This window comes from Pinus tabuliformis, chromosome J (genome assembly GCF_031772625.1).
Source record: "Pinus tabuliformis cultivar Carrire ecotype Pingquan chromosome J, CPIR1, whole genome shotgun sequence".
Taxonomy (NCBI): domain Eukaryota; kingdom Viridiplantae; phylum Streptophyta; class Pinopsida; order Pinales; family Pinaceae; genus Pinus; species Pinus tabuliformis.
The window spans coordinates 1,398,117,997-1,398,144,719 of NC_142295.1; the positions used below are offsets into that span (position 1 = coordinate 1,398,117,997).

The 26,723-nt window shown below is 39.4% G+C and overlaps 1 pseudogene across 1 annotated transcript; it reads left to right on the plus strand.

The window, feature by feature from the left end:
• The first annotated feature begins 1,846 nt into the window (after positions 1-1,846).
• On the plus strand, positions 1,847-25,976 carry LOC149232593 (flavonoid 3'-monooxygenase CYP75B137-like; annotated as a pseudogene). The gene is made up of 2 exons (XR_016248172.1): positions 1,847-2,793; positions 25,058-25,976. The product of XR_016248172.1 is annotated as a flavonoid 3'-monooxygenase CYP75B137-like (transcript).
• Positions 25,977-26,723: the final 747 nt, after the last annotated feature.

The window sequence follows — 26,723 nt, forward strand, 5'->3', positions numbered from 1 at the left end:
AACACTTCAATAAAATGAATGCTGAGCATCAATTCTAAGTAATACCGATGGTGCAGGGAGAAAATATCTAAAATCTTCACAATATTTTTTTTAACATTCTCTCATCTTCCAACACTTAGATTATTGTGCCAGAGGGGAAAATGCCGTTTGTGTTAGACGATACATCTATAGCACCAAGGGTTGTGTTTATGCACTTATCAATCCATCGTTCAGCTGCGTTGAAACCCATCTCTGGGTCGCCTCCATTCCATACCTTGAGATTATTGTAAGCTGGAAATATATCTTATTTGTTGTTTTCCGTATCTCTTAGTTGCATTCAAAAGTCTAAATTCCTCCATTTTTACTAAAACGCAATTTAATGAACATAAAAATTTCCACTATCACCGGGGCTTTTCATGAAATTACCCTCAACAAGTCTAACAAGTGTTCATGTCAAACTAATCTGCAAGCTGAGTGTCCAAGATGGAGCTAGATTTTTAGTTTATCAGAAATACCTTTATTTTCATATTTGAGTTATAATGGCGAAGAAGTCTGTAATTTTGTCACAAAACTTTATTTTCATATTTGAGTTATAATGGCGAAGAAGTCTGTAATTTTGTCACAAAACATAAGCAGATGACAGATTTCCACCATTTTCATTGAAATTTAGTTTAATAAATATAAAAATTCTGTTTTCATATTTGAGTTATAATGGGGAAGAAGTCTCGAATTTTGTCACAAAACATAAGCAGATGACCAATTTCCACAATTTTCATTTAAATTTAGTTTAACGAATATAAAAATCCTGCCACTTACCGTTGCAGGGAGACGGTCAAAGCATTTCCGGTACACGCGCCGATTTGCAGAATGCTGTTGACGGAATACACAGGCCGATTAGGAACAGGCTATGGACATAAAATAGCGCCTTTCCCGGTACACGCGCCGATTTGCAGAATACAATGTACACATGCCGATTAGAATAGGGTATGGACATGAAAATAGCGCCTTTTGTCAAGCGAGTGTGGGTATTCTGGTGGGGATTGTTAGGTGGAAAGGAGGGATTGTTACTTATCTTCCTTGTGGTGTGGTCGGATTGTTATGGACATAAAAATAGTGCCTATTGTCAAGCTAGTGTAGGTGGAAAGAAGGGATTGTTACTGGTCTTCCTTGTGGTGGGGATTGTTAGGTGGAAAGGAGGGATTGTTGTGTTTCTTTCCACTGATTGGAGTTTTATGAATAGTAAGTAGATGTTGTTTGTGATGATTTTCAAAAAAAATTATAGATATAACAAAGGGCATAATACTTTAACAGTTAGTTAGTTAGTTAATTTTTTCTTTTTTTCATAAATGTTGTTTGTGAAGATTTTCAAAAAATTGTAGATATAACAAATCTCCCTAGCATGGTTTAACTGTAACGTGGTTTATTTTTTTGAGATTTCGGATAGAATTGACTCAAAATATATTTTAAATGTATATTATGTAAAATGTATCCGTAATGCATAAATAAATTTAACAATTTAAGAAATTACCACTGGTAGTGTGAAGAATTCAAAAACATATAATTTAAATCACATACACACAAATTTAAATCATATTCAACAAGAAAATACATCCAGAAAAGTTCAAAAAACATAAAGGAAGTAGACTACTGCCATAAAAGTATAATTTGTCAGATCTCCCGGACGTTATGATATATTTGATTTTCTTTTAATAAAAAACACTATTCAGAAGATGCGATTAACACCAGAGCGTTGCCCAATAGCCTAGCAATCTTCGGGGATAAGGATAAGGCAAGCAATTATTTGATATGGATATATGATGATAGCCTGCATGTATTGAACTTTGAGGGTCACAACCCACATTTTACATTGGGGTTTGAAGACATGGAGTCATCGCTTGATTTGCTGCAGAGTTTTGTTGCAAGCTTGAGACTGAGCCTCGGCCAATCTCTGAGTCTCATCCTCCTTGCGATCGGTTTGATCTGCGTGTTGAAACAGAATCTGAGAAAAAGGTTCCCCCGGGCCCGTCTGGATGGCCTGTGATCGGCAGCCTTCCACTTCTGGGCAACATGCCCCATCACTCGCTCTATCAGCTGTCGAAGCAATACGGTCCGATCATGTATATGAAGCTCGGGACAACCGACACCGTGGTCGTCTCGTCGCCAAAGATAGCGGAGGCGTTCCTGAAGACGAACGACCTCAACTTCTCCAGCCGGCCGGGCAACTCAAGCGCCAAATACACTGGCTACGGCTCTAAAAGCCTCCCCTCGGCTCCCTATGGTCCGCGCTGGAGAATGTTGCGCAAGATCTGTAGCATCCATCTTTTCGGCGGCAAGGCGCTGGATGATCTCCAGCCCGTGCGGGAAGCAGAGGTCGGGATGATGGTGAGGTCGATTCTCGAACATGGGCGACAGTGCGAGGACGTGCCCGTGAACCTCGGGGAGCTGCTCAACGTCTGCACTGCCAACATTCTCGGGCAGATTATGTTCAGCAAGCGCGTGTTCGATTCCCAGGGATCGAAGGCAAGCGAGTTCAGGGAAATGGTGGTGGAGTGTTTTGATTTGGCCGGGGAGTTCATAATTGGCGACTTTGTGCCGTCCTTGGCTTGGATGGATCTGCGGGGAGTACGGACGAAGATGAAGAAGGTGCACAACAGGTTCGATGAGTTCTTATGTAAGGTGATACAGGAGCGCCAAACTCCGTCGTGTAAAGGAGGAGGGAAGGCCGATTTTCTGAGTATGCTTTGGGATCTCAGAAGTGATGCGGATGGGGAAGCAGGGAAGCTCACAAATGATGATATTAAGGGCCTTTTGCAAGTAAGTCTTACTAAATTGATTGCCTGGAAAATACCCTTTACCGTCTATTCTGATCTCGTACCTTGGAATATTTACTTATCGATGCATTTCTGCTGAGCACTGTTCTGATTTATGAGATGTCGATGTTTTCTTTGGCACTTCTGTTAGGTTTTGGCTCTTCCTGCGAAATTTTAAGAGTTTCTGTGACTTCTAGTCCAGTCTGTTTTTCTTATTTCAATTTGGAATAATTTATAGGTTTACTCTGAAGCGAAATTTTAAGAGTTTCTGTGATTTCTTGTCCAGTCTGTTTTTCTTATTTCAATTTGGAATAATTTATAGGTTTACTCTGATTCCAGAAAATCTTGTCCAGTCTGTTTTTCTTATTTCAATTTGGAATAATTTATAGGTTTACTCTGATTCCAGAAAAAGTAATATTTTGATAAAATTTTGATAAAATTTGGAATGGATTTTTTTAAATTTAGGTTTTTAGGGATGGACATTCAGTTAGGTCCGTATTGGAAGGGGTTACGTTAGGTCCCGTATTGGATGAGCATCGGCATCGGCTGAATGATACGGGAAATCATACGCAAACTGCTTGGAATTATCCGAATAGTGGTTTTTATAAGTGGTCTATTATATATGGTTGAATTTCAAAATTTTAAGTGTTTTAAAATGTTTTGATGTAACTGAATTTATTTCTACTATTAAAAATGCATGATTCAAACATTTTTATAAAAAAATTTGGGAATTTTATTTGCCCTCTAACCACTTTAACTTTTAACTATTCAAACATTTTTATAAAAAAAATTTGGAATTTTATTTGCCCTCTAACCACTTTAACTTTTAACTATACGAACCATTGGTAAATACAATTCCTTCATTTCAATAGAACAGGCCTTGTATATATATATAAATATAATTTCCATAATGGAGGTTGTACATTTCCGTGATGGATAATTTTTTAATACAAAAAATTGTATCTAAAAGTTTAGAGATGAAAGCCATATTTAATGACGATTGAAATTTTGTGTTTAAAAATGTTATAAAATAAAAATGGATTACTTTAGTTAGATTAATGAGTGAAGTTATATATAATAATATTATGAAGATGGTATTTTTTAGTGCTCATGAATAAATAATTAAGGATGGATATTAATATTTTTATTATATTTAACTCATTATTATATGGCTAGTCGTTGATGGTGCTGGATTCGCCAACATTTAGGGGATCTCCTTAGTATGAAGTCTCAACTAGACTTCACACTGTTTGTTGTAGGAGTCTCATCCGGTATGATGGGCCACTTGACATTATCTTAAATGTTTGCCTTAGCTCTTGCTTGTCAATGCATGAGAGTGGTCTTCTTTGTCTTCGAACAATGAGGTTCACGTGCCTGGTGAGTGCTAGTGTTACTTGTCTCAAGGTTCTTTCACTGCAGAGGGAGAGGGTGGAAGTGAATCTCCAGTCGAGTTAGAGACACAACACAATAAGACATGCGCAGTTTCTGGCAGAGCGGTCCACATGGATGCGGAAGTCACGCACAGGAAGGAATAGCACATACAACACTCAACGGAGTAGTCTACATGAGTGTGACTGTTGTTATAACAAGTTTATGGAAAAGGTTATGTCTGATGTCTAGTGACGCAACCCACACAAGCAAGACAACGTTAACAACTTATACAACATATTTTCATAAGCATATGTATTAGAACAACCAAAAAAGTTCAATTGTTTTAACACAGGTTAAAGAAACATGCATTACAAGTGTTCCAAGATTAGTCTTACAAACAATTACAATACATGTGTGAAAACATGTTGGCATGTTATCAAGCTTCTGAATTAAGTTAAAGTTCCAAGACACACTGGTAAATAATACATCACTAACCACATAAAAGGGGTGTTGGAGCCACTGCTCGCAACTCAAAGAAAAGACTACAAACTCTCAAGGCTATGTGGGAGGAGCCAAGGTGAAATGTCTTTTGCATGTATAAATGAGGGGCATTTATAACCAAGGATAAAATTGGCCCTTGTGACTCTTTGAATTCCCTCATGATTGTTTGACTTATTTAACTCTTCAACTTTACATGACTCTTTATATTACATGTGGGTCTCTTGGACTTCCTCATTACATTACATTGATTTACAATAGTATGGTCCACAGTAGTGATGTGGCCAACATGACTCATGATAGGACTCGACACGACAGTGGTAGTATGTTCATGCTACAGATGGTGTCCAAGTCGAGCTACAATGCTGCTAAGTGATGGATGTGCTCTCGGTGTATCAGAGCTTCACCTCTGCATGGCAAGGTGTCCAGAGTCTTCGATAGTCTTGGTGTTCGCTTGATGTTGCATGTGCACGTTGCTCCTTCGTTCTTACTTTGGCATGCTTCACATGTTTGTCTGTTTACAAAAACATCTCCTTGCATGCATCGTCCTTCGCTAAAAAATATCCTCGCATCTACTCTCCTTGTCCATTCTGTCTGTCACTGCATCATGTCTCATCCATGTGCCTGTATCTACAATCACTCATGACGAGACAGCATCAAATCCATAAACGTCCTAGTCTACCATGATTCATTGTCGTTCACTTTCAGATGCAGGTGACCAAGACAGAGGACAAGGCTATGAAACTTTGCAAGGCAGGTTTCATGCTGGGATGCAGGCTCTAAGAACGACTGGTGAAAATTATGCAGAAGTCACTCGAAGACTAAGATGGACAATCTGGATCAGCATTGACTGTTTACGGGATCTGGCTTGGGTGGAGGGAAGATCTATGTAATTTTTTGAGGGAAACAATGCATGTAGCAAAGGGGGGTTAGCAGAAAAAAGTGTGTAATTCCTTTAGGCAGTTGGCAACGAGCTCCAAGAGGCTTATCGCGAAAGAATGCGTTTTTTTTCCAGGGAGCTGGCAGCTGGTTGCAGAAGTGCCGGTGACAAAAACTACGTAATTGTTGGGAGGTTGGCTTGCTGAACACCTTTGTGTATTTTTTGAGTTGAGCGGGACGTTGGGCATCTAGGTGACTGCTCATGAAAACTACGCAGTTTTCCGAGCGAGCAATGCGTCGGCTCACTGGATGACTGACTCAAAAAACTACACAATTTTTAGAGGGAGACACTGACAGACACTGGGTGTCTATCTGGTATGTCTACACAACTTCTTCAATAAGTGGAGTGGGCATGCTTCATAGATTTTGTACAATTTTTTAGGGGAGAGAGTCCCAGCGTCATTGCATGGCCAAACTCTTTGGTTGACTAGTTGGAGGCTTAGTTGAGGTGCTTGCGGGCAATGTAGATTGAAATGGCTTGTTGGGACCCTTTTGCGCAGTTCTGGGTGACAGTCGGTTGAGCCAATTCTAGGGTGGAGGTTTGGCTGTTGGAGGGTGAGACGATCGTCAAAACATCAGCAAAAGGACTAAGTGTGTGAGCAGTTGAACTTGTGCATACGCGACCTTGCGAACACACACTCAACATGACTGAATGATGACATGCCTCAAACCGTCAAGACAACATATACTCAGTGTGACTGATCGACGGTGCAAGAAACAAAAGCGACACTTGTGATAGATCGTTGAATGACCGTGACGACGCTTGCGTGATAGTGCATACAACTTTGTGTGTGAGTGCAACGGATGTTTACATAGTGAATACAACTTGTGCACACAAAGCGGGACCTTGTGTGTGACCAAAACATGACTACACGCATGACATTGTGACCAACATGTAAAAGAGATGTTCATTGAACGGTCAAGCGAGGAGGGTGCAAATACTCACAATGAGATCACGGGTGAGGTCGAGTGCTTGCAAACATTAAGGAAAAACCCAAGGAAGACTCTGAAATTGGATGCACGAAAAAAAATTGGAGGGTGTTGCAGCTGGTACAACACTAGTGCATGTTCACATCTCTTAGATTCACTACTATATTAGTTTAGCCATGTAAAGTATATTGCATTGAATTGTGTTTTATCATAATTTTCTTTTTTTGCATGAATAGAATTCATTAACTTTTTCTCTCTGGATTTTCTTTTTCCTTTCCCACTTGCATGTTTTTTTCATAACTCTCTAGTTAGATCCATTCTGTGCAATTTTAACTACAATTTCACATGGTATTAGAGCCCACAAGGACTAGGATGAAGGAGCATAAACAATATGTTTTCAGGTACATAAGTCAGGAGCCATTAGAAAGAATGCAGTTTCCACCATCCACAACTCTCACACCATATAACTACTTCGAATAGAAGCCAGAGATTTTACTTTAATTCAAAAGTAGAAACTTGTATTGGATAGCCATGGCAATAGAGATTGAACCAAATTCCACAGTTGAAAAATATAAATATGAATAATTATTTCATGTCAAAGCATTCACCACTCCAAATCAAGTTTGGATCACATTGAAGGCACTCTTTGAGAAGTAGGATGAAATGCAAGGTTGCATCCTTGAACATGAGCTCAACTTATCACATTTGAGAAGTGTCGAGAACATTCAAAATTGCTTCACAAGGTTATTAGTCTTCTTACTCCAGTTGAAAGAACGCGGAATCAACATATCCAAGGAAGAAAGTCAATTAATTTTTTCCATATTGTCGAAATTGGCTCCATATTACGTTATATTTGTCAACCATTTTCACATAGCTAGCATTGCAATAGGAGCAACCTAGAAGATTCCCACACTCGATAGATTTGTTAAGTCCCCGATATCTGAGCAGGAGAAGCTCATAACGATAGGCACATTGAAAATTTCCAAGCTCCATGCAGTTGTTGTGCATGAAAGGGGAAAGACCAAATCAAAATTCAATGAGCAACCCAAAAGAAAAGCAAAGGTTAAAGAACAAGATCCAAGAAAAGGGGGAAATCCAAATCTCCAAATGAATCTAACCACAAAAGATTCTCTCTCATCTTTAAAACCATGTGATGATCCTCCTATTCTCATGGGAGATGATTCTCTAGTAGAGGAAATTGGACAAGGGAGGGTAGGTCTTGAAGATGAAATTTTCATGAATGTCCTTCATATTCCAAATATTTCATTAAGTCTTATTTCTATGTATTAAATGACACATGTTGCCACTAGAAGGAGAGTGAAATTCACCCCACATTCAATGACCATATATGACATGCGAAACAACTCCAAAATTGTAGTTAGTAAGGTAAATCATCAATGTCATGTTTACAACTTCTATGAATCTTTAGCTTAATGAGATTCCCCTATACTATTATGCATGCAAATGACAAAAGTAGAATTTGGCATAAAAGGTTTGGAAACTTAAATTTTAGATACATGAAACAATTTAGCAAACAAGTGATGGTGAAAGGCCTTCCTCTGATAGAATTTTGTAATGGAGTTTGTGAAGGATGTGCTCTTAGAAATAATCCACAAGAAGAGTTTGGGAAGGGACATGCATGAAGGGATCCTCTCCCTTGGAGCTTTTTCATAACGATCTTTTGGGGCCATTTCCAAATCCTTCCACAAGAAAATCCAAATATGTGCTCACAATTATAGATGATTGCATGAGATACACATGGGTGTACCTTCTCAAATTCAAATATGAAGTTTTTGAGCATCTAAAGATATTCACAGCCATCTAGAGAAGTTGTTTGGCCCAATGAACAAGATACTATGTACAGATAATGGGGGGATTATGTCAACAAATGTATCCAAATCTTTTGTGATAAGCAGGAACACAATTGCAACACATAGTTCCTTAAAATCCATAGAAAAGAGGGGTAGCTAAGAGGAAGAACATATCCTTGAAACAAATGCCTAGTTTCATGTTGGATGCAAGGTGCCTTCCTTCCAAATTGTGAGCTAAGAAATCAACTGCGCTTCCTATATACAAACAGATCTCCTCACAAATATGTTACATGAAAAATATCCTTTGAGGCATGGAGTGGCATGCAACCAAAAGTCACATGTTTCCACATTTTCGAATCTCGTTCATAGACCCACATTCTTACATAAAAGTCAAAGAATTTGAATGCTCAAAGCAAAGAGTGAATCATTTTGGATATCGAGATGGTGTAAAGGGATACAAAATTCTAGACCTTTTAACATAAAAGTTATTCATTGAGACGAGTGTCTACTTTGAAGAAAGTTGCTTGCATGCATCCAAGGAACATGTAGAAACTTTTGTGCTTCCTCTTGTAGAAAATATAAAATATCATGCATTATGTCATTTAGTTCATATTTTAAATCTGAGTTCCAAAGTTGGTTCAGATGATCGTTGACATGCATCTGAAGATTTTAATTCTCGACCACTTTCAACATAGAAGTGGTTCGTCATGAGTGATCTCTCAGTTGAGCCTACCATGAGATATCAATTTCAATGAGCACATCATGCGCTCAAATCTACATAAATAGTTATACATGTTCATTGCTACAGGGTTCGAGCATCAGACTTATTAACACTAGTGTTTTTTGGTAAAATAAATGGGTTTCTAAAATGATTAATTTAATATTTTTTTGGTAAAACTAATAAGTTTTCTTCGTCAAACCCATCCTCTACAATTTCAAACGCCATATCTCATTCTAGGAGATCACACCAAGAATTAAGCAGAGTGCCCAACCTCTAATATCTCATGCAACGACCTCCATAGTTTCAAATGTCATATCTCATGTGAGGAGACCCAGAAGGATTTCACTCAATGAACCTATGACACACAAGTGGTTTCATCGCATATTAAAAACTACCCTTAATTTCACTTATTGGAAAATACCTCTAAAAATCACTTTATTTAACCCTTTACTAACACAAACCCAATATACCTTTCCAATTTAAAAAACCCATACTTTTACTAGATATTGTAGGTATCTTTTTTTCCATTAGCCTTTTTTATACCCTTTTATAGTTTCCATTAACATAGAGCTCCGTTTTTTATACACAACGTATAAAAACCCTTACTCCCTATTATATGCTCAATATATTATGTCATTTTTTCCTCAATATATATCCCCCAATATGAACATCCCTGGTATGATATTGCTCCCCTAGTGAAGCCCCATCCAAAGACCACGCTAAGAATTAAAAAAAGCTCACAATTCCTCAATATATATCCCCCAATATGAACGTCCCTGGTATGATATTGCTCCCCTAGTGAAGCCCCATCCAGAGACCACACTAAGAATTAAAAAAAGCTCACAACTCCATATCTCAGGGCAAGAGAGTGGACCAAGAATTAAAAAAAACTCCAATCCGCTATAGTTTTAAATGTCATATCTCAAGCGGAGCAAGCAACCTCTAAAGTGTTAAATGTCATCATACGAGGAGGCCACACCAAGAATTATGAAGAGGGACCAACCTCTACAGTTTCAAATTTCATATGTCATGAAGCAGGAGACCACAACAAGAATTAACCTTTGTAGTCTTAAATGTCATATCTCATGCCACGAGACCACACCAAGAATTAACCTCTACAGTCCTAAACGTCATATCTCATACCAAGAATTAACCTCTACAGTCTTAAATGTCATATCTCATGCCACCAGACCACACCATGAATTAACCTCTAGAGTATTAAACGTCATATAAATGACATTATGCTAACGATGTGCTATTCTTCTAGAGGAATGGAGGGAGTATCCCTAGAAATTTTGGGGCTTGTACAAATTGTTCCGAAGATAAGTTTTTTTTTCCTTTCAGTGGCATCACATTTTGATGAAATGAAAAATGCTCCAGCCGTGCTTCAACGAACTTTTTGTCCCTTCAGTTAAGCATTGTCAGAAAAATAGAATTATCTGCAGTTTCTAAATGAGATATGTTCTCTGGGATTTCTTACAACAGGCAGTTGTTTTCTGCAGTTGATAAATGAGGTCCGTGCTCTGGGATTTCTTGCAACAGGCAGTTGATTTTTGTTAGCTATGTAACAAAATGTTAATCTTTTGTAATTGGTATTCGGTCTTCTGGGACCAAGACCGTTTAGCTTAAATTGGATAAAGACTTGTAGGATCTAGTTTTTCAGATAATAGATTAAATTGGGAACTACAATGCATCATGTTTAGGTTAAATTGGCATCGAAAAGGGAGCAATGCATCAGGTCTTGCAGACCATTGTTTTCTGCAGTTTTTAAATGAGGTCTATGGTCCCGGATTTCTTGTAACAAGTCACCGGTTTCTGTCAGTTTTATAACAAAATGTTAATGTATCTTTTGTAATTGGTGTTCGGTCTTGACAAGATTTGTAGGATTCTAGTTTTTCAGGTAATAGGTTAAATTGGGAACTGGTTTAGTCTTCTTAGACCATTTGGGTTAAGTTGGAGAAAGCCATGTATTGGCATGTTAAATGGGGAACTAGTTCGGTTTTCTCGGACCATTTAGGTTAAATTGGACAAAGACCTGTATTGGCACCGAAGGGGTAGTAACGCATCAGGTATGTATCTTAGCTTTAAATTGGGAACTGTTTAGGTTAAGTTGGACAAAGACATGTAGGATTCTAATTTTCCAGATAATGGGTTAAATGGTTAAATTTGACAAAGACCTGTATTGGCACGTTAAAATGGGACCTGGTTCAGCCTTCTTGGACCTTAGATCATTTAGGTTAAATTGGACAAAGACATGTATTGGCACCGAAGGGGTAAAAATGTATCAGGTCATGTATCTTAGTTTTAAATTGGGAACTGGTTGGAAATTGCTGGGTAGCAATGCATCAAGTCATATATTAGTTTAGGGACGGGTGGGATTTGTTTAGGTTAACTTTGTTCTGAATCTTAGTTTTAAATGGAGTGGTCTTAAAGTGCAATATTTATGAATTTTTACTAGATAAATTTCTGGATAAATCATGAGTTGTTTAAACTAGTTTTTTGACTGTCTTCAAAAATCCCTGAAACACTTGAATTATGAACAGTTCACCTATGAAATTTGTGATTTCAATGAATCTCTATCAACTTCTATACAGATCAAATTGGAAAATAAACTATGAAACTTGTGATTTCAATGAATCTCTATCAACTTCTATACAAATCAAATTGGAAAATAAACTAAAAATCAACTTCTATACCAATCAAATTGGAAAATAAACTAAAAAGCTTTGTGGCACAAAAAAGAGAGCAATACATCAGGCCATGTATTAGGAATAGGAATTGTAAGTTGATACCCATGCATTAGGAATTGCGAATTGCAAGTTGATACCCATGTTTAGGTCAAATTGGCAGCGAAAGGAGAACCCGTCAACCTAGTATAGAAAAGTGCGCCATCATTGGGAAAACTTAAGAATATAAAAAAGTGTACTTTTTATTACTGCATAAATGTGGGATAAAGGTCAAGAGTTGGCCCTAGAAAAACGTGATTACAGGACTTGTACTTGGGGCAACGCTTCCTTACTATACCTAGATCTTGACAATCCACTGCTGGAAATTGCTGTGAAAGCTTTCCATTGGCGAAAATATATATGCCGTTGCTGTGAATTGGATTCTCAAAGATGGGGCAGGAAGCATTGGAAATATGCACTTTGCATGACACGGTAAGAAGTTTGATTATATATGTCGTTTCTGTGAAATGGGTTCTCAAGGATGAGGCAGGATGCGTTGGAAAGATGCTCTTCGCATAGCAGGGTAAGAAGTTTGATTGAAACAACTTCAGTTAATTGGTGACCTCTTGCTACTATCCCACAATTTCCAGGTTATTGGAGACACAATGCTGTTTTATTTTACCGCAAATAATCTTGGCCATGGAATTTGAAGCAGGGGCAAGCTATACTTTGAGTTGCCCTATTCCACAGATTATAGCCAACAAGGAACGACATGGTGGAATACTCAAATTCAGGGTAAATGCTTGGAATCAATGCAACCACGGGCCGACACCAATTTACGCTGAATATCCTAAGTGTGTTGAAAAGGCTAAATATTGTGCGAAATTCCTCAGAGCCTTTCATCGAAATGGCTACAGGTTCTCATTCTGATAAAAAAAAATTCCTTAACGAGAACATCAGACTAGGTAGCATGGAATTTTGGTGGTCGAAAAGGCCATGGGCTTCTAAGTCAAAAGGGTCATACTCATTGTCATAAAGAGTGTTTTGAGATCAAGTGATTCTGGTAAAGGGGCATTCACAACTCATTTGAGGATTGATAAAACTCGATGGTGTAAACTATCTTCTATTCTTTATTAATTAAATATTGGATTACATATATATATATATGAATATTGTCTCAAGATAGTAAAACTATTTTGAGCATACAATCTGTTGGTTGAGAGAATATCTCAACCACAGACAAATCTAGGAAGATTGTTAGGAACAGACTCCTCTAGTTAGAAAGACACAACTGAGATAAGTAGGGATTACATATTCCAACACACCTCCTTAATGAGCACTTGTCTCGATGAGTACTTTTTTCAATATCAATTTACAAAATCTACATTTGGTATAGTCTTGTAATTACACCTTGTACCTTGTTCATGCAATTGTCAATGTCCATATAAAGAAACAACCATTTACCGGAATGCATTGGTACCCAACCGCTACAACCGCTAGTCTACTAAAAAGTCCTTTACATACATGGTTCATCCAACCTCTTGATGAACTCTCCCTAGCTATAAAATTTCACCTCATGGAGTCTTAAACCAATGTGGCCCACCCAAGTGTATCCATCAAGCATGACACATTCTTCCACCGTGTTAAAACTCTCTTATAGAGGGAACACATAACAAAGGGTATGCATGCCTCTCTCAGTCTTACAGAAGGTACATAAAACATTTCAAGACCACAACTAACCATTACAAAAGAGTATATGCCATGTAGATTTGTTCTACTTACAATATGTGACTCATACTACACCATGAGTTTGTTCCACAAATTCACACTAATTCACACAAACTAGATTGTCTATCATCCTCGAATTTCTAATGCAGCGCCTCTAATGCCATCTTCACTATCATGTCTTCATTATATCTCATGGTTAATCATTCTTATAGTTAAATTTGTCTGTTGCTGGAATGGCCAATTACAACAAAAACAAAAACTCGTGACAATAGTTGGCCACTCTAAACGTCACAACAATACAACATCAATTCTTTTAACCAGATTTACATGAATGACATTTTTCCCTAAAGGTCGGAGTCAAAGCATCATGTGATGAATATACAATCCACTCAAATCATTTGTAGATCATAAATCTCAGCAGCTCGAGCACTTGCAACAGCCCCTATGTCTCAAAGATTTTTAGTGGCTATAAACTAGGTAGCCCCCGCTGTATCATCAACTTCTTCACTTATAACTCCCAAAGCACTCAATGTGTGCTCACATTGAGAGAGAGCCTCAGAATGGCTTATGACACGCTTGAGCTCTTCCTTCTTCAAACCAGGAAGTCCCAAAAGGCAGTGATTAACTGCAAGGTGCACTTCACTTACTATATGCAAGTGGTGATGAAGAAGTAGATCATAATTATGGTGAATGCTACCACCAAATGAATTTTCAATAGGAAAAACAACTTTGTCAACAACCCATTGTTCAGCTGCCTCGAATGCCACTTCAAACTCTTTACAAGGAACAACCTCACAACGTGGATAAGCTTTCAATGTTGCAGCCTCACTGTATAGTCCAGAAACTCCCTAATAGGCCACTAGAACCTAAGATTCATGACTCGACATTGAAATTAGATCTGTCATAGACAAAGGCCTGGCCAGCGAGGCCCAGGGCTTGGGAATCGTCGTCTTCGAGTGATCATTCTCCTGCACGTTGTTGTCGGACTCCAAATGTCACGCCCCTACACCTGCAGTAGTCTTTCAACCACTTATAGCGAGGTGCGGCACTACAAACCGTTTTCTTTTTACCAATACTTACGATTGTAGACTATGCTTAACATTCCATACTTAGTTTTATTTTTATTACCAAGCATTATTAATGTGCCTTTATACCAATGAACACCCATACACATTCATTATCAACAACATTATACAAGAGAAATGCACAATAGCATAAAGGGAGGGGTAACTCCCTGCAATATGAGTCTGCCCAAATATCAATATATGTATAATTTTCCACTTTTACAAAGTATAGGCTAAGTCCTTGGGAAACTCCAAATTTATACTTAGCCAAATTTCCAACTTCGGCAAACTTGGTTGCCCAGCTCGTTGGCACCTCCGCATGGTCACTGCATGACTCACCAACCGGTTGTTCACCTCGTCACACGTCTTCGCTGGTTCGCTCTTTGTTTGGTTGCAAACGCCCAAACCGTGTACACCTACCCACACGCAGTCCCGCTTGACAACTCTTGGAAAATGCCCAAATCGTGTGAACAACACATAGTACCGCCTGCCCAACTCTACGACATCCGGTTCTAACCTTTGTTCACCTTCGTGCACACTTGCACGATGGGCGGGCGCTCACCCGAGCCACCAAGACACCCACGCCAAGACTTTGCACAAACGGGCACCACATGTTCACCGTGCACGCCTCACCCGATCACTGGGCGCAGCTTCGCCCGCACCTTCGCCCAACACCAAGTGCGACTTCTTCTACCGTGTGACTAGCCCAAGGATGGGCGCATGAGAACTGCGCCTTCTCCTTCCCCTATTTCACACTAGAACCTACGCACTACTCTCTTGTGCGAAGTTGCTACGATGGAATGTGATGTTTGAATGCTCCAAACACGTTTACAATATATAGCCAAGCTTGGGGCCAAGTCTGGCACGAGGCCAACTTGCCCAACGCTTGGTGCATACCCCTTTGAATGCCCAATATACATGTCGGCCACCAACATTATTGCCCAATGCTCCAAGGTGTATAAACTCCCAACACTCTCCTCATATGTGCGCATATGTTCCGAGAGAACGTTGCATCTTTTGTCGCAATTCTATCGCACAAGTGTCGCACCACCGTCGTGTGACCCAACCCGCCTCCAACCGCGTGTGCGCTCAGCTCGCCCGTCGCCCAAACGCGTCGCATGACTGGGTAGAACCTCAGGACGTTACATCCTCCTCCACCTAAAATCGTTGTCGTCCTCGACAACATATCATCCTAGTAGCCATCCACCAAGATCATCAATATCCATGATGTCAACTCCTCCACATACTGCAACCATCCCTGCAACATATGTAGAGCTCCATCTCCACCATGTCTCGCCTCAACAACCATCTGTCACCAAGCTCATCATACCAAGGTATACACCCCATCGATATGTCATACATCAGATATCATCTCAATCCATGATCATCGATCACCCTGTCACAATCTCCACATGCTACTCTCCAACATGGAAGACTGTCCCCTCCATCACAAACTACATGCTTCCTGCGACCTCTCGTGTCGACCTCATCATGTGCCATACTCATGTGATCTACTGCCATGATACTCCAACAAACGCTAACACATCTCTGCACACTGAGCTCCCCCATGCCTGAACTAGTTGGATAGCTAATCCAACTGTCATGCTCAAACCATGAGAATGAACATCCTCATGCCACCATCAGTCGTTTCTCATAACATCATGTCACATCCTCAACTCGATCAAGAATCCATCTCCGTACAAGTGTAAGCCATGCTCAGGTCCATGAAGTAGTCCTCATCTCAACTGCAACATGCTATCCATGATGTTTGGTGTCAATGTGCTACATGAAATCAGCCACATCTATCCCAACATCATCTATGTGTGTATCTCCTCCATATGAAGAGATCATCTCATCAATCTCCAACTCTCGGTGTGCCACATCCAGGTCTATGAAGCAACCTCCATCATATCTGCAATGTGTCATCCCTCAAGTCTGTCATAGAAACAAGTATGCATCTGTCTCATCTATCCATGTGCTGCCCATGATCATAGATCAATCAGCTCTCATGTCAAAAGGTAGTTGAGTCTCGGCTCAACCCATTCCCAAGTGTAGTCACCAAGGCATCACCATTGTTGTAACTCCATCACTCCAAAGTGTCTCATATCGATCCTCCACATCAAGTCACTCTCCCAAGCCACACCCATGCATGTACTCGGAAGTATGCACCTGCATCAAAGTCTCTGACCTCAGCTCCTCAATCCATCAGATCCTCCAAGTCCACCATATATGAAGTCTCCCTAGAAGTCACAACAATCTCATGTCATCATGAGCTCCATAAACCATCCCCAACCAACATCTCAGCAAGCATACAAGTCTTGGCCCAAAGGTCTCTGCAAGATGCCTCAGCTCTCCATGTAGTAGGAATGCTCCATAGTCTGCTCACAACTCCATCTAAGTCCATGGCCTTGTTGTACAAGAGTCCACAACCTCTCAATCGACTCATAAGTAATAAGTCTCCATGTCACACTAGCAAATCCATCTGCACAACATCCCTACCTTGGCACTCCTCATTGGATGCCCATAAGTAACACCTCTACAAGTGCTCCCGTATAATGTCCTTGCATAAGACTACCATGCTCCATGTCTCCAACCTGATGTCCATGACTAAGCTGCCCATGTAGTCCAACCAAGTAGACTCATCACAACAATCGGTCATCTTCATCCAAGTCTGCAATCTTCGGTCTAGTGAACTCGGTCACCCAACCATATCATCATCATCACATCACGAGTCCCTTCCATCATGGCTCCTCCACTGAAGGTTCCACCAAGACTATCTCTTGGTCTCGGCCATGAGAAGTCCACCCAAGCAACTCAAGTGTGTGCCCTTCAACCTGTTCATGTGTCATACCGGGCACTTAGCCAATGTGACTAAAGCATGACCCATTCATCTGCAACGATCATCATGTTCCTCCCTTGTCATGGGCCTTTGTACCTTCTACCACAAGGTCACAAACAACCCCAACAAGTCCTGCAATAGTCAACAATCCTTGCTTCTCCATACAAGGTCTTATCATAGTCATCCATGGTAAGATGCTCCCTTGCATTGGCAAACTGACTTTTCCCTTCCCTGCATACGGTCCATCTACCAAATGCTCAAGTGAAACACAAGTATCAATAGTACTTACATCATCATCATCATGAGGTTCCTCCATATGAGTATCCTCATCCATCCATGTCTGCCAACTGCATGATCCTGGTCCAACTTGATCAATCTCATGTTCATCCTCCATCGTTGTCACATATGCAACATCCTCAATCATCACGACTTCCTCTTCCTTGTCAGCACAATCCACATCTTCATCCTGCTCCATTGTCCAACCAAGTTGAAGAAGTTCGTCCTCAACATTCTTTTCCATGACTTCAAGCTTCTCTCGAATCCGGGGATTCTCTTCTTTCATCCGCTTCAACCTGTATAAGGTAAGCAAGAGCTTCCCTTCGCATTCTTCCAAACTTTCCATGCCTTGTCGTTCAGCTTGGTCCAAGCACTAAGCTTCACCTCTACTAAACATGTTTCATCATTCACCAGCTTCACCAAGTTCCCTACAACCAAGAACTAGCGCTTGTTCCACTTGTATGTGAAACCATCTTCCTTCATCTGCAAGTACCTGCTTCCACTGTCACTTCGTCATGAGCAACCCTGCTCTGATACCAACTGTCACGCCCCTACACCTGCGGTAGTCTTTCAACTGCTTATAGCGAGGTGCGGCACTACCAACCGTTTTCTTTTTACCAATACTTACGATTGTAGACTATGCCTTAACATTCCATACTTAGTTTTATTTTTGTTACCAAGTATTATTAATGTGCCTTTATACCAATGAACACCCATACACATTCATTATCAACAACATTATACAAGAGAAATGCACAACAGTATAAAGGGAGAGGCAACTCCCTGCAATATGAGTCTGCCCAAATATCAATATATGTATAATTTTCTACTTTTACAAAGTATAGGCTAAGTCCTTGGGAAACCCCAAATTTATACTTATCCAAATTTCCAACTTCGGCAAACTTGGTTGCCCAGCTCGTCGGCGCCTCCACATGGTCGCCGCAGGACTCACCAACCCATTGTTCACCTCGTCACACGTCTTCGCCTGTTCGCTCTTTGTTTGGTCGTAAACGCCCAAACCGTGTACACCTGCCCACACGCAGTCCTGCTTGCCAACTCTTGGCAAACGCCCAAATCGTGTGAACAACACGTAGTACTACCTGACCAACTCTACGACATCCGGTTCCAACCTTCGTTCACCTCCGTGCATACTTGCACGATGGGCGGGCACTCACCCGAGCCACCAAGACACCCACGCCAAGACTTTGCACAAACGGGCACCACACGTTCACCGTGCACGCCTCACCCGATCACCGGGCGCACCTTCGCCCGCACCTTCACCCAACACCAAGTGTGACTTCTTCTACCATGCGACTAGCCAAAGGATGGGCGCATGAGAACTACGCCTTCTCCTTCCCCTATTGCGCACTAGAACTTGCGCACTACTCTCTTGTGTGAAGTTTCTATGATCGAATGTGATGTTTGAATGCTCCAAACGCGTTTACAATATATAGCCAAGCTTGGGGCCAAGTCTGGCACGAGGCTGACTTGCCCAACGCTTGGTGCACACCCCTTTAAACGCCCAAAATACATGTCGGCCACCAACATTATTGCCCAACGCTCCAAGGTGTATAAACTCCCAACGCTCTCCTCATATGTGCGCATATGTTCCAAGAGAACGTCGCACCTTTCGTCGCAAGTCTGTCGCACAAGTGTCGCACCACCGTCGTGTGACCCAACTCGCCTCCAACTGCGCGTGCGCCCAGCTCGCCCGTTGCCCAAACGCGTCACACGTCCGGGTAGAACCTCAAGACGTTACACCAACGATGAGGAAGATGACGAAATCTCAGGTGCCATCATCAGTCTGTATGGAACGCTCACACACAGGACCACAGTGACGAATTTTTAATCAATTCCATGTTTCTAGGACGTGGATGGGTTCTCTCCTCCCAAAACCTGACCATACGGGCACATCAAAGCCATCGTTAAGTGAGACCTCCTATTGCAACCTTCTGTCGCAGCTTCCCCTCGCAGTCACCGATGGTGCAACTCACGGATCCTTAACTTAAAAAAACCCACTCATTACGAGCTTCAATTTCCCACCAACAAATCGTAATGAAGATCGGATCTATAAGATCAGATCTATTATTTTCTTCTATCAGATCTATAAGATTGGATCGGATCTATCCATTCAGGGTGCAACTCGCGACTCCCAGTTCATTAAATATGCAGGTCGTTCGTGCCCAGATCATCCACAGACCAAGAAGCAGCAAAAATGGTGGCCTCCTGCATGGAAGCACAGAAAAAAATGCGGCCTCCACCTCGGCAGTCCGGGTGGGCTTCGGCCTCAAATCGTCTTAGATGCCAGCACCACTCGATTTTGTGTTGATCCCTGAGGTGGATCTGCTTCAATGGTGCCTTTGCATCCACACACTTCGACCTGCAGCCACGAGTGCCAACTCCCTCTGCGCCATCTTTGCTGCCACAACCTTACAGATTGAACGAAGAACAAAAATGTTAGATTCTTTCCTCAACAGTAGATGTCCCTGCCTCTGCATCTATTGTTTTCACAGCGTTGCCCTTAACCTTCACGACTTCCGTTGCAGGAACTTCGGTGGGCACAAAAACATGAGTGACCTCTATAGTGGTAGCCACCGATCTCTGTTAAATAAAACACACAGTGGAAACACTCCATACTTCACCAATATCGTCTTGAAGAAATGGACAAACCAAAAAATAAAAACCAAAACAAAAAATTGAATTCTTTATTTCCCTCGGCGGACCAAGCCCACGAGGGGCCAGGCCCTCAAGGCTCTGATACCATGATAAAACTCGATAGTGTAAACCATCTTCTCTACTTTATTAATCAAATATCAAATTACATATATACATGAGTATTGTTTCAAGATAGTAAAACTATCTTGGACATACAATCTGTTGGTTGAGAGAATATCTCAACCACACACAAATCTAGAAGATTGTTAGGAACAGACTCCTCTAGTTAGAAAGACACAACTGAGACAAGTAGGAATTACATATTCTAACAAGGATTGTGGAATTCAGTTACCTGCAAGTTGTTTTTGCACTTGCAATGTATACTAAATATCTTTGTACAGAGGCCACCAACCACTGACATGTTGAAACCGCGGTGATGGCTTCATTCAAAGGAGGAAGAAATAGATCACGGGGCTCCATTGAATGAACCTCTGACATATCACGTGTGTTCGTGGCATACTAAACAATACCCCTAGTTTGACTACATATTGGAAAATACCTCTAAAAACCACATTGTTTAACCCCCTACCAATACAAACCCAATACAACTTCCCAATTTAAAAAGCCCCTACTTTCACTAGATATTATAGGTATCCATTTTTCATTAACATTTTTTACATCCCTTTATATTTTTTCATTAACTTCGAGCTCCATTTTTTATACGTCACAATATAAAAACCCTTTACCCCTTATATATCCCCTAATATATTATGTCATTTTTTCCTCAATATATCCCCCAATATGAACTCACGTGGTATAAAGTGATAAAAATTATGATAAAGAAGAAAATAGAGGTAGTCCAACACAGAGTGACTCAAAGGATTTTGAAGGTGCGGATTCAAACAAGAAGCCCCTTGAGTGCGTTGAGAAATTTTTTTAGGACCACCTAATTATGCGACAAGATCTTACTTTGCGTATACTACTTCCATAGGTAAATGAATACCAAGTTATTAAGTGGCAGAGTATTCAACTCGTGGAAAAGGGAAGGATTTCAACAAGTAACAAAATTCATCCAATACATGCTTATGGAGATCAGTTGCTAGCAAACTCGTACTTTTAGGGGTAACCAACAACATATAACCGATGTATCTAATTTTTTAGCCATCCTCATCTTTTTATTTTTTAAATAAATCATTCAATCAATTCCTATATTTCAAGGTAGCAGTTGAGTATCGGTTTCCATATCCAACTGGAGCCTCTCCACCATCAACATATATACAACAACTTAAATTTGAATAGTGTTTTGGGCAATGAGAGTGAAGATTTTTGGTAGCAAGGAGGCTATGCCTTTGTTGTAAGTTTAATGGGTATTACACATGGTAAATTTTTGACTTAAAATGATTGCTATTGGATTCATCTATTAAATGTATTAAAGATACTTTTTCCTCTATTTTTATGTGTTAAGTTTTTTTCATTTTTCCACATTTGTTTTAGCTCAGCCTTGTGTGATTTTGTAGACTAATTTTCAACTACTTAGAGGTTGATAAACCATAACACTGGGGTTCAAATATGTCTTTGTTATTTTTGTTTATGTATGAAGTATTTACACATTTTCAGGGTACAATGAGAATTTCTTTAAAATACTATTTTGAGTAGTTGCAGAGTATATGTTAAAATTGTTCTTAGAATTATACATTTACATGTTATTATCTTGGATCAATTTTCTAAATCAAATTTCAGGACATCATTTTATTGTTAGATTCGTTTAGTAATTCACATTGGAACCATCCTATCCTATCACAACACATCAATGACTTATGTTCTCACCGCTTGTGTTTATGAATTAATTGTTTTCCTTTATTTCTCCCATCTTTCTCTTATCATATTTTGCGCTCTATTCTTTGAGACTACATTCCCAATGCATTAGGCATTTGATCATAGAATTTTGATGTTCTTATTCTAATCCTTCTTCTTTTTATACTTAACCTTGGCCATCCTATCATATTTTATCATTTTAGATATGGCCATTGTTCTTTAGTTAAATGAACATTTTTTGTGGTGACATTGGGTAGATGATTCATTGAGGGAGCCCCCTCTTACCTAAGGGCCAACTTGCAATCTAAAGATTGGTTTGAGCTTCCTTGGAATATTTCCCTATATAGGAACCATTCAAAGAATACAACAAAACCCTCAAACTTATGCCAAAGCTACAAGGAAACCTTCAAGAGCCAAACTTGGGACTTGGTTCTACTTCCTTCAAATTAGAAGCTTGTGAAATGCAAGTGGGTCTACAATACAAAGAAAGCAACAAATGGACTTGTGAGCATATACAAGTGCAGTTGGTGGCCAAATGACTTTGAAGAGTTCATGGCATTGATTATTATGAAATTTTTGCTCTAATGACAAAAATAAACTCTATTCCATTAGCTATTTCCGTTGCAATAAAAAGAAACTAGGAGGTTCATCAAATGGATGTGAAGAATGCATTGCTTCATGGTGGTCTCAAAGAGTAAATTTACATGGAGTGGACACAAGGGTATGTAAAGAATTCATCTTTAGTTTGTTGTCTCAAGAAGTCTCTCTATGGCCTCAAATAGGCACCTAGAGAATTGTATTCTAAAATGGATTCCTATTTACTCTTTCAACATTTGTTTGATATCAATATAATCCAGATTTTATAATGTTAACAATATGTGACTCTCTATTGATCATAGTGATCTATGTAGATGATTTATCAATAGTAGGTAGTTTAGCCTCAATAATTGTTGCATTAAAAAATAATTTGCATCACAGGTTTTCGATGAAATATATCAGTTTGTTACCCTTCTTCTTTGGGCTAGAAATAAACCAAATTTAGTTAAGGATCAAAATTCCTCACTCCACATATGTGAGAGATCTCTTTGTTCGCTTTCACATGATCAACTCAAAGCCAACAGCTACACCTTTCTTATAGGGGGTACACCCTGAGGATGGAAATGATACACCATTTTTTGATTGGAACATGTACTAAAATCTTGTGAGAAGCCTCCTCTATCTCGCTCAATCTCATTCAGATCTCTCAAAAGTAGTAGGTGCAATTTATAGATATATGCGAAAGCCACATGAGATGGATTGGAAAGATGTCAATCTCATACTCATATATGTCCATGGGACCCTTAGTTGTGGGAATCATTATGTAGCAGGATGTACCTCAGATCTTATTAGCCACATTAATTCTAATTAGGTTAGTAATAACATTGATTGCAAGTCCACTTTTAGCTATGTTCTCATTCTAGGAACTAGCTCCATTTATTGGTCCAATGAAAAGTTGTCTGTCATTCATTTTTCATTGAAATAGACCAAATATAGATTTGCAACCAACATTTCCATTCAGGCCATTTGGTTGCATTCTTCCTCACTAAGCTTGGTATCCTATTTCATCACATCATTGTCATCTAGTGTGACAATAATATGACATTAAAGTTTTGTAGAAATCTAGTGCAGGAGGAACAAAAAAACATATTGAGATCCAAATGCATTACATCCATAATTATCGAGAGCCACATGAGATGCATTGGAAAGCTACCAAGCACATACTCAGATATGTCTAGGGGACCATCAGCTATGGGAATCATTATGTAGCAAGATGTACTTTGGATCTCATTGGCCACATTGAATCTGATTGGGCTAGCAATAACATTGATCGCAAGTCTACCTTCGAATATGTTCTCACTTTGGGTACTGTCCCCATCTCTTGGTCCAATGAAAAAGCTATTTGTGATTTATTTGTCATCAACACATGATGAATATAGAATCCACAATCAACATTTCCATTCAAGCCATTTGGTTTCAAACTTCCACACTCATCTTGTTATCCTATTTCATTGCGTGATTGTCATTTGGTGCAACAATTAAAGTACACTAAGGTTTTTTAGAGATCGAGTGCCATGGGAACAAACAAAACATATCAATACCCACACACATTACATCCGGGAATTGGTAGATGATGGCTTCATCAACTTGGAGTGTTGTCCCACTTCTCAACAGATTGTCGAAATATCCACAAAGAATTTCACTAGTATTGTCCCACTTCTCAACAGATTGCCAAAATATTGGCAAAGAATTTCACTGACTAAAAGTTTCACTTTCTGTGAGACCGCCTTTGGGTGAAGGACACAACTGCATAGCAATTGTATTTCTTTTTTAGTATTGTATTTTGGGGGATTTTTTTTTTGTATTCCTATGTGGTTTTCCCTCTTTCCTCTTCTTGTAGTTGTTCTATGTTATTTAAATGCATTGTAAAATGAGTTCCTTACATGACTTCTTAGTGGGACCCATTGATTGTGTTGTGAGTAATAGTGCTTCATCTTTAATGGATATTGGAGATAACTTGCACTTAATTCTACTTTAGTTAGACTAGTGAGTGGAGTCATGCTCAAAATATTATTATTATTACCAAGAGAACACTCCACAAGTGTATGCATAAGTTTTATTAATCGCATGACATAGTTAATTGATGACTGCATAGTCACTCATGTTCAAATCTATCAAAATTCACTACTATATTACCTTAACAAGCTTTGGAGAGGCTCAATTCGTTTTGACTCCTTATTAAGTTAAAGTTCCTTAGATTTATGTTTTCCAAAGTTTGGTTCTCCCTTTGGTGCTTGCAGTAGTTTATATTTATGTGTGTATGCACACAGTGGACAGAGTTGCGTTGAATTGAAATGTTCTCTTCTTCGGAATGTCTATATTTTTTATTGCAACTTATGCATAATTTATGTTTTACAGACCATGTTCCTAGCGGGAACAGACACATCTTCGATCACAGTGGAATGGGCAATGGCAGAGCTAATACGCCATCCAAAGATGATGAGGAAATGCCAGGAAGAATTAGACTCCGGGGTGAAAGGGGAGCAAAGAAAGATAAAGGAATCAGACCTGCAAAACCTCCCCTACTTGCTGGCCGTTGTAAAAGAGACGTTACGGCTGCACCCCTCTGCTCCTCTGCTGGTGCCTAGAATGGCAACGGAGGCGTGCGAGATAGAGGGATATTACATCCCCAAAAACTGTCGTCTCCTCGTGAACGCCTGGGGTATGCAGCGCGACCCGGAGGTGTGGGAGAGACCACTGGAGTTCGACCCTGACAGGTTTGTGGGCAGCACCGTCGACGTTAGGGGCAATGATTTCCAGCTGATCCCATTCGGCGCAGGCAGACGGATTTGTCCGGGGTTGAGCATGGCGCTCCGCACGGTTCAGCTCATGCTGGCCACCCTAATTCATTGCTTTGAGTTCTCGCTCCCCAACGGCCAGTCCCCTGAGAAGCTCGATATGGCAGAAGCCCTCGGTCTCACAATGCGTAAGCAAGTGCCGTTGCTTGTGGTTCCTACGGCGCGCCTTCCTTTCTATAATTAATGAACTCGGCTAGCACGACAGTTTGGTTTAGAGTTTTAGCTGAGTACTTCATTTGGTTGCATTGGTACAAGGGGTGCATTCAAACTATGGTGGGTTTGATTGCGTTGGTACCAGGGGCGTATTTAAACTATGGTGGGTTTTGTAGAAGGGACAAGGTTGATTTGTGTTTTGTCCAACACCACAGGCAAAAATTCTTGCTGTAAGATTTGATGTATAATGGTTTTTACTATTTTGTAAATTAGAAAAAATTAGTTTATATCATTTAAAAGGTGTTTTTAGGGATTTAGAGCTTGTGTTTGATGAAGGAATGCGATGGTTCCAAGGCTAATGAGAAGAATTATAGAGGGGTGGCAATGTTCCTCTGTTTTCGAGTTAAATGATCAATTACAAGCATAAGATCTATTGTGTCGGGGAACAAATATAATGGCTATAATACCATATTAAAATTCCGTAGTGAAAGATAAGTCATATAGAAACAAATATAATGTTTATAACACCATATTGGAATTTCGTAGTGAAAGATAAGTAATATAGAAACAACTATAATGGTTATAACAAAGACAGTGGTTGCCACGAATATAATTTGAATGAGATGAGTTGTAATTAAAGAATTGTATATTTTTGAAGTTAATTTTTATGTTGATAAATGTATTTTTTGAAATAAAGTTTTTAAAATTTTAATTTAATTATTAATTATTAATAGGTATGAATAATGGAGATTTAATTTTATGAAATATGTTTTTTTTGATAATTTTAGATAAATAATTGAAATTTATTTTTAAAATAATTATTTTTTTGTTTTTCATTTTCATTTTAATTTTATTTTTAAATTTATCAAAAAATTAAAGATATCAAATTTCTTTTGAATCTATACAATATTTACATCTAAAAAAATTTAATCCAAAATTAAAAAACCTAACCACATAAAACATATTAGATTACATTATATTATAATATAATAATAGTATGACAATACATCATACTATATAATATTATAATAATAACATTATATAATATATAAACTTTGGAAAAAAAATATTTA